General features: G+C 40.3%; 1 long non-coding RNA gene across 1 annotated transcript in view; it reads left to right on the top strand.

The window, feature by feature from the left end:
- Positions 1 to 12,297, top strand: part of LOC145458700 (uncharacterized) — a 33,966-nt gene that overhangs the window by 5,147 nt on the left and 16,522 nt on the right. The window lies entirely within an intron of this gene.

Below are 12,297 nucleotides of genomic sequence, written 5' to 3'. Positions count from 1 at the left end.
ACGAGCTATATACATCAAAGTTTTAGGACTGGAGTGCAGGACTGAATTTAAAGTGCAGATTTCACGATACTTAAAAACACAAGACATCAATTGCAATATCTGCATTTAATCAATACTTATCTAATATGTGTTTCCGATAACGTTTTTTAAATAGATGATCACGCAAATTTCTGAGGTCTTCTGGTAGAGAGTTCCAGGCAGAGGTAGTCAAAGTAGTCAAGAAAGCTACTCAAGTAGAAGTAGAAGTAGTGACGAAAAAATCTACTCAAGAACGAGTAGAAGTACTTATTCCATAAGCAACCTAAAACTACTTGAAGTAGAAGTAGAATTGACAGACTTTAAAAGTACTCAAGTAAGTAAGTAGATGTGAAAACGATCCTAATTTGTTCACATGGATTGTATAAAGGTGCAAACTGAGCTATGCGAAAGGGGCCGAGCTTGATTTACATTGATGCATACCAGCAGGTATCCAATTTTCGATAGCATAAGGGATCAAAATGATAGGATTAATATGGAAATGCGATACGAATTCTGTTTTCTCGAACAGCACGTTTTAGAAAATAGCATGGTATGGCGCCATCCCCCATATTATAAGGTCCGTAGTTTAGTGGAAGAGCAATACGGATAAGTTGTATAGGATACGGTGTAAACAGTTTGCGCGATTAGCAAACGTTAATAAAAAATATGGTGGACCGTAAAAATGCCATATTGTGTAGCTTTATTTCCAGAAACTAAAGGCATTACTACACTTGCTTTTATACTTCAACATGTATGTTATCCATACAAAAGAACCGATATTAATTATAATTCAAAGTATATGATTCTGGGAATTGAAAATGAAACAGAAATACTTGTTCTAAAAGTGGAACGCGTTTTTCATGCCTTTAGTCCAGAAAGTTTCAAAGGTGGTATGCTGAAACAGCTCTAAAACTAACAAAATATGCCAGAGTCCACTTTTCCAGGTTAGGAAGCGCTATGGACATGCTAGATTACGATATGACAAGTAAATGCTAGATTGCGAAACATCAGTTTCAAACGTTATGATGAGCCATATATATTGCGATTAATAATTTCATATGGGCGAAGGGTGACAATGTGGTGTGAACTCAGGGATATCTAGATATCTAGTTCTAAATATCCCTGTGTGAACGGAATCACGCCAACCCGCTATCTAGATTATATTCATCGATACTTTCATGAATTCATACTGGTAACGACATATCCACTGCGCGCGAAGCGCGACGAAAATTCTGGGCTTACTCAACTTTTATGGAACTTAAATGTTGGTACTCCGTGAAAACAGCCCCGAAATTGCTCAGGCTATCTTCCTGATTGGAAGATTGAACTACTTCTACTTGACAAACTGAAAATAGCGAGAAGTAAGTAAGTAAGTAGATCACAAAATATTATGAAATAGAAGTAGAAGTAGCAAAAATCAGATCTACTTGAGTAAGTACCAGAAGTAGAGGAAAACTACTTGAGTACTTCGAAAAAGAAGAAGTACTTCGTTACTGACCACCCCTGGTTCCAGGTAATGGCACCAAAAGATAATGTGAACGAGGTGTGGGTGGGTGGATATGGAGTTGGTATGGCGCTCAGCAACTAGGGTTTGGTGAGCTAGACCTCGAAGGGCATGGTTGATGTGGGATAATATGTCCCTTCCAGTCATAACTATAGGGACTATTAATGGGTTTCTCCGTGAAGAATTATTGATAACAAAAAATATTGCAGGTTACAAGCTTCAAGCATATATTCCCTTGGGGAACTGTAGAGCGTGCAAGTGCATGAGAATACGAAGTGCTACAATGTTTCGAAGTTCGAGCTCGTGTGACGCTCAGAAACTAGAGTTTGATGAGCTAGATCTCGGTGGCATAGTTGATGTGGGATAACATTACGGTATATTCCTAGAGTAGGTTAAGGCGATTTAAATGATTTATTCAAAGATGTTGAACGTAATCAGCTACCAAAATAGGTCGCCAGTATGTCTGGCAAAGGTCATAACCTTTTTATAGCAATCAGCTTATCAACTTTTGAGCTAGGCCACGGAGCATTTTCAAATTGGAAATGGAGTCGCGACCCTAAAAGGTTGGAAACTTCCGGATGTGTGTTGTTTGTATCGCTCAGTGGTGCGCACCGGCATTAGGTTGATAAATAATCTTACCGGTGTGCCATGAACATGACTTAACGATGTACAATCACGCTTCCTGCATTTTCGAAGTCATCATCCTGCACCAGCTCTACCGCTAAGTCGGATAATGTGGGCGGGGAGAAGATATAGTATATAGTAATAGCCTATATGGATCACGGAAGAACCAATATTATTAACAAAATCATTCAAAAAAATTAACGACCAGATGCTATAATAGCCAGCCCCCAGAAGATGCATTGATTACCAGTGTTGGAATGACTCGAGTCACCTTTTTCATATGACTTGAGTTGACTCGAGTCACTTTGCTAAAATGACTTGACTTGACTTGACTCGGCGTATCAGAAATACCGATTGACTCGTGACTCGGAGCAAAATTCACGAGTCAATTTCAAGTCATCAAGCAATCGATGTCGATGAAAATCATTGCATCTTGCATATGTTCGGGTTGTACGCAAAACGCTGGTGTAACCCGTGAGAGTGACCAATCATTAAATGATCGTGCGGTTTAATAAGCCCCATTGTTATCTCACAAATACATTGACCGCAAACGAAGTGATCGAAGCTTACAGCTTACGCTGTCATAAACTACTATAGTAAAGTAATTGAATAGCAAAATGTCTATTCCCGTTCTCTGTTTTTAACTTAACCAAACCTCTTTTTTTTATTGAAATTGAATTCCAATATAGCTTATAGTCCTCAACCAAGCTAGAATTGTATCATATCAATTTTTAAATTGGTAATGTTTTGCATCTCATCAATTCGTTTCTCTATACACTATTCTCTATTTTGGCTGGGAACTATAATTCCGAGGCATTTTTTTACGTAGTTAAGTATTTCTACGTATATATGAGCGATAAAGCGCCTTTTTGCGTTGGTATTTAACTCTATTCGTTTTATAGGTCCAGAATCAATCAGAACCACTGATCAAGAGTATCGTCGTTTAGTTAGACGGTTCGTTATTTGTCGCCGAAATATCCTTAAAATATGGGTGTGAGCGCCAGACCTAGGCAATTTTCAAAAAGGGGTGCTGAACGAAAAAAAGTTAAGAAACAATATTTCAGAGTTTGACAATCAGTCGAGTTTGTGACACTGGTTTACTACCAAAATAAGAGATATGGCGCTACGTAAGCCTTGGTAGCGACCTACAGTCACTATCATTTGACGTAACAAGCAAGTAGTGTGGGATTGCGACAGATTGTGGTCGCGGGCCACATTACTATTTACGCCCGTATCTACGGGCCGCTCAAAATCTCGTCGCGGGCCGTATGTTGCCCGTCCCCGTTACAAACGTTGATCGCGCCCTCTACCTACATCGTTAGCGACTAGCGATATAATGACAGCAAGTGCTACGGGATTAGGAGATATGATTAGCATGGTAGTAATTCATTCGCGAAGCACATAACTGATATGATCTTGGTAAAAACGATTTCAGCTTCAACAGTGACTATGTGAAAGTATGGCCATCGTGACACTCTGCCCCTCCAAATCTGGAGGTTTTTGGTGTGCCAATTACACTACCAGTCCCTGGTCAGGGGCGAGATCGTTAACATTATTTAGCCGTGCTCTCCCTCAGATTTAGGGTTGAAAGATTTCATCAATGTTGGTTTTCCGATCAATATCAAGGAAACTTTTAAGGTCCTACGCAACTTTGATAAAGGCTACGTCGTATCATTACGGTCAGGTAGGGCTGGGAATAAAGAATCGAGGAGCCAAATCCGAGAAGAGTATCAACTCTACTGATTCGAGTAATGTCGCAAGTCGCTTTTTTCAGTAACAAAATTAACGTTTCTTTTTTCAACGAAAAATGTAAATTTCAATACAAACAATACTTTATTTCCACGGTTAGATCCCCGTGGCCTCGACTGACCGACGTGACGGTATCTCGCCTTCGATAATGATTCACCAAATGCTGTGAATATTCATGGTGATGGAGCGAAATATCTGTTAAGTTGAGATCGACTCTTACAATGACCACAAAGCACTACGAAATAGTAATGGTCCAGATATACGGTACAGAAATATTTTGGATATCGCAAAACTGACATAATTGCATTGTGGCCCAATAAAGATACTGTTGAAACTTACTTTCAATGTGATTGCTATGGCTGTGAAGTCAGGCTGGAATACTTAACCCGAAGCGCAATGCTAGAAGCTGAATCGAATTACCTAGGCATAGGACTTACTCTCAAACCACAATGAACCAAGCAATGACATAAAACTATAGTTATCAGAGCAGGCTATAAAAGTACATCAGGTTGGTAGTATAAAGCAGTGGTTCTCAACCGCCGGTCCGCGACAACATTCCTGCCGGTCCGCCAGGTATATGACAGTTTAATACTTCAATTTCAAGATGCAATGTTGAAGGCTTGTCCTTTGATAAAATAAATAAAACATCTAATTTTAAACTGATTCAAAACTTCGTGAGGTAAAGTTAGGGCTGGAAACATGCTCGATTTGACTTAAAGTTCAAGACGTTTCATTTGACGACATGCGAGCGACAAATACAGAACAGATACGAGCTCACTCATCGCTAAACAGCGCAGTTTGATCAATGGTTTTCGATTCATTTATTTTGGGCAGGACCGTAACTTGAAAAGGGCCCAAAATTATTTCGCAAATAAACATAAATCATAGCGTTTTATTTGAAACTTTTTCCAACATTTTTCAATTTCTTTTCGGGCTTAGCACGATTTAGTGTCCCTAAATGTCTTGCTTATTAGGTGCCCTTCTTCGAGAAATACGCATGATTTATAGGCATTTCGGCGTCAGCCATTACGGCGCCACGACTTACCAACACATAATGAAGTTTAGGTTAACATATGAGACTCCGAAATTTGGGCCAAAAATTCGGCAGCGAGAAAACCACTTCAGTCGTGAATGATTGGAAATTTTCGCTATGGTCGCGATAAGCTACGTAAACTCACTGCTTACGCGGAGTAGAATGGATGTGATCACAAGTACAGGTGAGAACATCCACCCAAAAGTAGGATCTTGGGGCGTAGCCCCCCGAAGTTTGGCTTATCGCCCTGTGGTGGCCCCAAGACCAAAATATTTGGGGTGGACTGACGAAGTACTTTTTCGGCCCGGATTTGCGCATGGCCGGTATAACTGCTGTTATGTGTTTTCTTGCGGTACGCATTGTATTCGCAGTTGCCTGAGTAGCCTGCGTCTGGTGGCAGTGGGCGATGAGCATTGAGCAAGGTAGCACGACACGGTGCCTCGACTGGCCAGACTCACTACCATAAAATCACATGGATGCCATCATGAATATAATTAAATGCGATCAAAACCCTTTAAATGTCACTCTCTAGCACCATATCATCGCAAAAAACGGTTGCATACTTTACATTTTGGCTTCGTTTCAATTTTGACAGTTCACCGGTCCGCAAGACATTTTTTGAAATTTTACCGGTCCGCGAGTCGAAAAAGGTTGAGAACCACTGATATAAAGCACTGACTGGAAATACGTATACGATAGCTACATTTAATGGGAAATTTACTGCAGTTTGTTTATTGAGTCACGCAATTTAGTTCCAGGTTTGTAAGCGTACTGCTCACAAGCCGTATGCGATGGAACGTTGATCAATGCAATAATCGTGCGGGACTAAAGATTACCAAGATTGCGTAGGCCTATAACACGAATGTGAATGATCTTGAACGTTTCTTAACTTGGGTTCACTAACTATCGTGCCGTGATGCATGGTAAATATGCAATTATGCAATTACACATACAGGCTTGATGTTGCCATATAATCAGCTGTAAATTCCATGTAAATCCTTCATATCATTTGTACGGTTCAAACTGCGCGAAGTTGTCATGCCAGTCAGTATTGCTTAGCATAAAAAACTGCACTGGACCCAAATCAATACCATTAGTAAACCGGACTAATTCACTTACAAATTAAGAGCTGTTCTATACATAGCCCTTACTGCTGAAAATTTACAACTGAAAGACTGGAAGTGTGGCTTCTTCGAATGTCTTTTACACCTCGGACACAAACGCATAAAATCCTTTGTTGACTTGGTGTGTAAACGCATTATCTGCAATCAATCTTATTATCATATATTTCCACTGCGATCCCTGTCCTTATACACTAGCACGTACCCAACTCATCTCGTCAGTTCGTATTAAATGCTTCGCGGGATCGCTTTCGCGCGGCGTAACAAATACTGCCGCGCGCGTATGGAATCGGTGTCCTGTGCTCACACTATGTTTCATTTTTTAATTATTTAATTATTTTTTAGTACTTCAACTTGGAAAATCATCGCTGCTCACCTGTTATATCAGGCGAAACGTACCGAGATTCCAGTAGGGGCTGCCGCGTATTTTCCAGTTGATACAGAGTAAGTCATTTTACGATATCCGCATCATGCCCAAGGGGAAATCCAAGCAAGCGAAGACGCGTGACGAATGACGTAATGCAATTTACCTCGTGCGATAACTCCGTGCACCCTGAACCAAGTGTGTTCAACATCAGTAAATATGCCCTTTCTCTTTCGTAATGCTCATATTCTAGGGTATGTCTTTACGAATACCAACAATGCCCATGTTTCAGCTTACTTAGTTACAACGTCGGTGCAGATGAAAAGCGGCGATTAGACCCTACAGGGCGGAGCAACCTTTTTGCTACTCACGGCCGCATTGCGATTACTTATGTAGCCGACGGCCGCATTCCAGTGTATAAGCCGTAATGAACTAACTGGGCGCCCAATACCCATGTTAAACTGCCCATGTCCATTTACGGTGAACTCCGGACTAATTTACTTTCTGATATCGGCTTATTATACGCACTGAAATCGTGAGTGGCCATGTCTTGAATACTGACTGGGATACGTTATGGTCGCGCCAAGCGCGCACTTTTTTCAGATTAGGTAGATTCACATATTGCTATGGCTGCATTTAAAATAAAAATCAATCCAAAACAAACATGTTTAAAACAAGGTCCTTGTTCAAAACATGTTTTTATTGTATTTTTATTGTCTTTTTAAACCATGACGTCACGAATATTCAATTGGGACGTCATAGTGGATTTACATTGACAAGTGAAAATATTGGGTAAATAAAGCTCATTTGAAGAAAGATCTACCAACTATAGCTGTTGAACCGAATATTTAGAGGATTTCACCACCTCCGATATTGTATACATCGGCAATATCGGGTGCGTAATCGTCCGTAGGCTCATACAACATGTTTTTTGGAAAGTATTTACACAAAAATGGCATACTTATACAACTTGGAAAAAAATCTGAAAGGCCTTCGTTTAGAACACTGTCTGAAACATGTTTTGGACAAAGTGTTCTAAACAACCCTTTGTTTTAAATGCAACCCTTATTGCCATCAAATATTTATCCTTTATCAGACCATGTGATCAGATTCACTGGTATCATGATCCCTCTTCGTGTGGAACAATTGTTATTAGTCACTTTGTTGCATGCTGTTATTTCTTGAGCTCCCTTCAGGATTGCCGGTAGGCTATAGTGGAAATATGTTGAAATCGCCCAAAATTACTATAAGAAATTTCTTCCGTGAGAATTTGGTCTTTCTATATGGGGCGGATAATTTCCCTCTGCTGTTCGCATCTGTACTGTGGGCTCAGATTGCGAAGGACGCTAGGCTACTATATTAAAATCGAAAATGAAGTTTAGCATTGAATCCCGCCTAGCGCGAAGAAAATTTCAAGACTAACTACCAAAGTCTCTCAAAAATTCGGGAGTCAGTTCGTAAATTCAATTTGCCTGTTGACGGCCCCTGACACATAGTAATTATATCACGTGTCACGGCCGCACAAATTCCCTCCCACGGCCGCAGGTTGCCCACCCCTGTCCTAAGCCTATTATTGCATACTTTCTATTGTTCGAATTTGTGTTCCGCCATAGGCACGAACAATCAATCGTTACATTAAAGCAGTTTGAATCGATAAAATTTTTAATAGCAATGATGCTCAGATTTGGACCTGGCGTGGAAAATTGACGTAACGTAATCGTAGTAGTCAGATTATATTTTCTCATTCTCTGAAGGCACATACAATGTAGAATGCGATACACAGGACGCAATGTGATGTAGTTACTAGGGATGGTGTGAACCTCTGAAAGGTTCGGGTTCGTGTGAACGCGAACCTTTTTGAAAGGTTCTGTGTGAACACGAACGTGAACCTCGTGACGTCATATTGCTTATTGCTAATTCCAACCCTTTTTTTCAATGACGTGATAGCCTATATCAGGGGTCGCCAACTCAAAATGGGTCGCGGGCCACTTTTCAAAACTCCCAGGGGCCGCGGGCCGCATGACTTCAATATCGAGATTAACATAGCCAACGCAGCTTATCAATCACGTGCGATAACTCTACGTAAGTACAATGCTGTGCTCTCTTACATGGGCGATGGGCATAGTCGCCACTAAATGAATAATATTTGATTGAACAAACACAAATACAAAAAATCATGCTCATCCATTTCATTATATTTTGAACTATGATCTGCGCACGATACCTGACAACACTCTGTAGCAACCAAAACAGGGGTGGCCAACCTATTTGCTATTCACGGCCGCATTTCGATTACTCATGTAGCCCGCGGCCGCATTCCGGTGCATGGTGGTAATAAACAAGCTGGGGCCAAATATCTACGTTAACCTCACCATGTCCATTGCTGGTACACTCCGGACAAATCTATTTACTCATATCGGCTTACTATGGGCACCGAGATCGTGAGTATAGTCATGTTGTGAAGATGGGCAACACGGAGTCGCATACTGTATTCGCGCGAAGCGCGAAAATTTTTTCATGTTCATGAGGGGATTTCGTCATTGCATTATTAGTATTGTTTCACACATTACTATCAAAATTCATCTTTTCTCGGCCCATGTCATCAGATTCGCCGGTAGAGTTTATGCATGGGGTTTCTTCAAAAAACTTAGAGAAGTTATTAATGCTGTGGTGCATCTTTGGGTGGGCCAATTCTCATTAGTCTCCTATGTTACATGCAGTTATTTCTTGACCTCCCATTAGAATTGTCGTTATAGTGGAAATATATTGGATTCGCCCAAACGCAGGCCTACCAAAAAAATTTAACTCGGGATGAGAAGAACACGATTAGAAATTGGTATTTCTTTATGGGGCACATAACTTTTCTCTGTTGTTCGCCTCTGTACTGTGAGACTCAGATTACAATGGAAACTGCTATATTAATATCAAAAATCAACTCGTATTGACGCGCGCGCAGCGCGAAGAAAATTTCAAGAATAATTCAAAGCTCTCATTAATTAGGGAGGCAATTCGTCCATTCAATTTGCATAATATTGACTGCCGCCAACACATCCTAATTGAATTGAGTGTCGACGCCCGCATAATTTTTCTTCTACTGCCGTAGATTGACCGCCCCAGTATTAAAGAATCGATATTGGGGTTAGTTATAGACAAGGTAGCCTATTTGCTGGAAAACTATCTACTCGTAAAGCAGTGATCTCTTGTAGAGCCCGAAGTCGTTTATCAAGCCTCCCGGTCTTGGCAGTGGTTGGTCATTGCACGCCAAGGCAATTTGCGCATTCATATCAGCAAATATTCCTCCATAGAATGATATTACGATGCCGAACCGAAGGAATAGTGATATTTGGCACAGTAGAATGGCTTACCTTGAACAACAACAATAATATGTTTAAACAGAAATCAATGTCGGCATTTCGAAATGCTTCGCTGAGCATTCTTCCAAAATTTCTCCAAATCGGGCCGCGGGCCGCAAAATATGACCTCGCGGACCGCGTGTTGGTGACCCCTGGCCTATATTAATGTACACAATACCAAGCGAAGACTCGGGCCACATAATGTCGCATTGCTGAAGTACATATTGGCTTTTTAAACGTCGCTAAATGTATCAACCGCGGTTATCAAAGGATATAATAATCTCATAGAATCAGTACATTCCGTCGCTTTGCCAACAATTTCGACGAGGACTTACCAGGGAATATAAGCTTACGCCTTAACGGTCTTAACCAGACCGGACGATGTGTTCGGAATCTGAGTATTGCTACATTGATATTGAGCAGAGTGTAAAACGGGTTTCTATACTCGCTACCGATACCATAAACAACAAGTTATATAACAGTAGCCAGCACCTTAATCGCACGGATTTTGCTTTATTGATACAGTAAATATATGAAGTCGAGATTGACCCAGTACGCCCGCTCGATTTTTTACATCAGAAAACGATATCAATGTCATTGATTGGTTGAATAAGCATCATTCGCTGACTACGTATATCGCTCGTGATGTTGTGTGATTGCGGGTCAAGCTCACAGCAGAGAGTCACTAAATATTCACAAACGGAAAGCTCGGATATTTCGATAAATTTTTGAATACTTTGTTGCGCCGATAGCAGACGATAAACGTAAGACCTTGATAGCTTTCACACCCTATTTAACGTCCACTTGTATGAATATAACTTTATTAGTTACACGAGCTTTCGGCAACTTTTGGTAACAAAAAAGCAAGTACCGGTAAAAAACTTTTAAGGTTGTCACGGTGCATGCTCGTTTAGTGTTGATTTTTTATGCTGCCAGCGCCATGCATAGAGTGACCCGCAGTTGAAATGCAATAAATTTGAACCAAAGATCTTATAAGTAAGTGCAAATTACAATTTACCAAAAAGATTCACAGTGCAAAACCTACCAAGGTTCTGTTGTGAACGCGAACCTCTAAATTCCCGAGTTTCACACACAGAACGCGAACGTGAACCTCACGTTCACACCATCGGTCTCTCTGGCATTCACCTCGGTGTTTAGTTCTTGATGTCAATTGTTCGATGTTGATCTTTATTCAGCTGTCTTTCACTTTTAGACTAGTCTTGATCTTTCCGTTCGCTTCTCTTAGTAGCCTACGTCCTTCATCGGTCTAAAATAACATAACTAAAACCGCATCTACACCACCAGAAACTATCCAGAGAACAATGCCTCGCTTTTCCTGTAATTGTGACAACTATGGAAATGATACCAAAATTATTAATGTATGTTGTGTATGTATATGCTCCATTTCAGAAAATATTGTTCGTTCATGTCTGATATGCGGTTTCGAGAGTACCCACAGCCCCACCCGCATTTACGAAACCTCTGGCATAGGATTAAAACTATGTATTTCCAAGAGAAATGCGTTGATTGATGAATGGTGGCTTGTTGAGGTACTGTAGACAGTGTTATTTTTGGCATTTCGCGAAACCGAAAGCCAAAACTGCCCAAAATAAAATTTTGAAAATGCCAAAAATAGGTCTTCTTGAAAATATAGAATTAATGAAAGTTTTTGATCAAAATGTCAAAAAGATCTGACAGTAGTTTGTATGAAACGACAATATAAGTGTGTAAAGCATAACTCTTAAATTAGGGTCCGTAATCCTTCGATGGTCCGCAGACTACTATCCCAGGGGCCATGAAAAGTCAATGAAAGGCCAAAAAGTCCAGTGATTAAATCTGGATTTACGGCAAATCTGTGAATTGCTAAATCCAGCGATTAGGAAATAGATGATATCCAGCAAATAGGAAGTAAATGTTATTAAGCTATTAGAAAGTAGATGATCTCTGATATCTGTACGCCAAAGTAGTAATCATCATGTTTCTTAATCTACGATAGAGGGCCCTAATTTTTAAATTTAGCGCAATTAATAGACATTTTCCTGTTGTCAATGCTCATTGCTCAATGCTCATGCATTCTGTTCCATCATGCTGCCGCCATGCGCGATCCACGCCATATTTAGCTCAATGTGCATTGCCAATGTCGATGTGCATATACTCAATTCCAGTTCTCTTCAGCTTGCAATTGAAAACTCTTTGCATGTTCATTGTTCAATAACTGATAGATGATGTCACGTTTTCCAACAGGACACTGTGCAAAATTCCTCCAGATCTACACGTGCCTTACATACATACATAAATTTTGTCTTTTCCCAGTTTTTCATCGCCAGGTGGATAATTTTCCATATAATATTGATTAATTATTAATGTCACCTATGATTTTTTACCGTTGGTTGGGTAGTGAAGGCTGCAATCCAAACATGTAGGAAACGCTTTTGAATTTTTATCATAAGTATTGTGACCAGCAGTGTGAATGCTGGTCATTTTGCACGCATAGGGAATTGACTATTGAGAAGGGTTGTTGCAGAAGCACT

Source organism: Botryllus schlosseri, chromosome 16 (assembly GCF_051294905.1).
Source record: "Botryllus schlosseri isolate E-star chromosome 16, Bs_hap1, whole genome shotgun sequence".
Classification (NCBI taxonomy): domain Eukaryota; kingdom Metazoa; phylum Chordata; class Ascidiacea; order Stolidobranchia; family Styelidae; genus Botryllus; species Botryllus schlosseri.
This window is presented reverse-complemented; position numbering and strand designations above follow the sequence as displayed.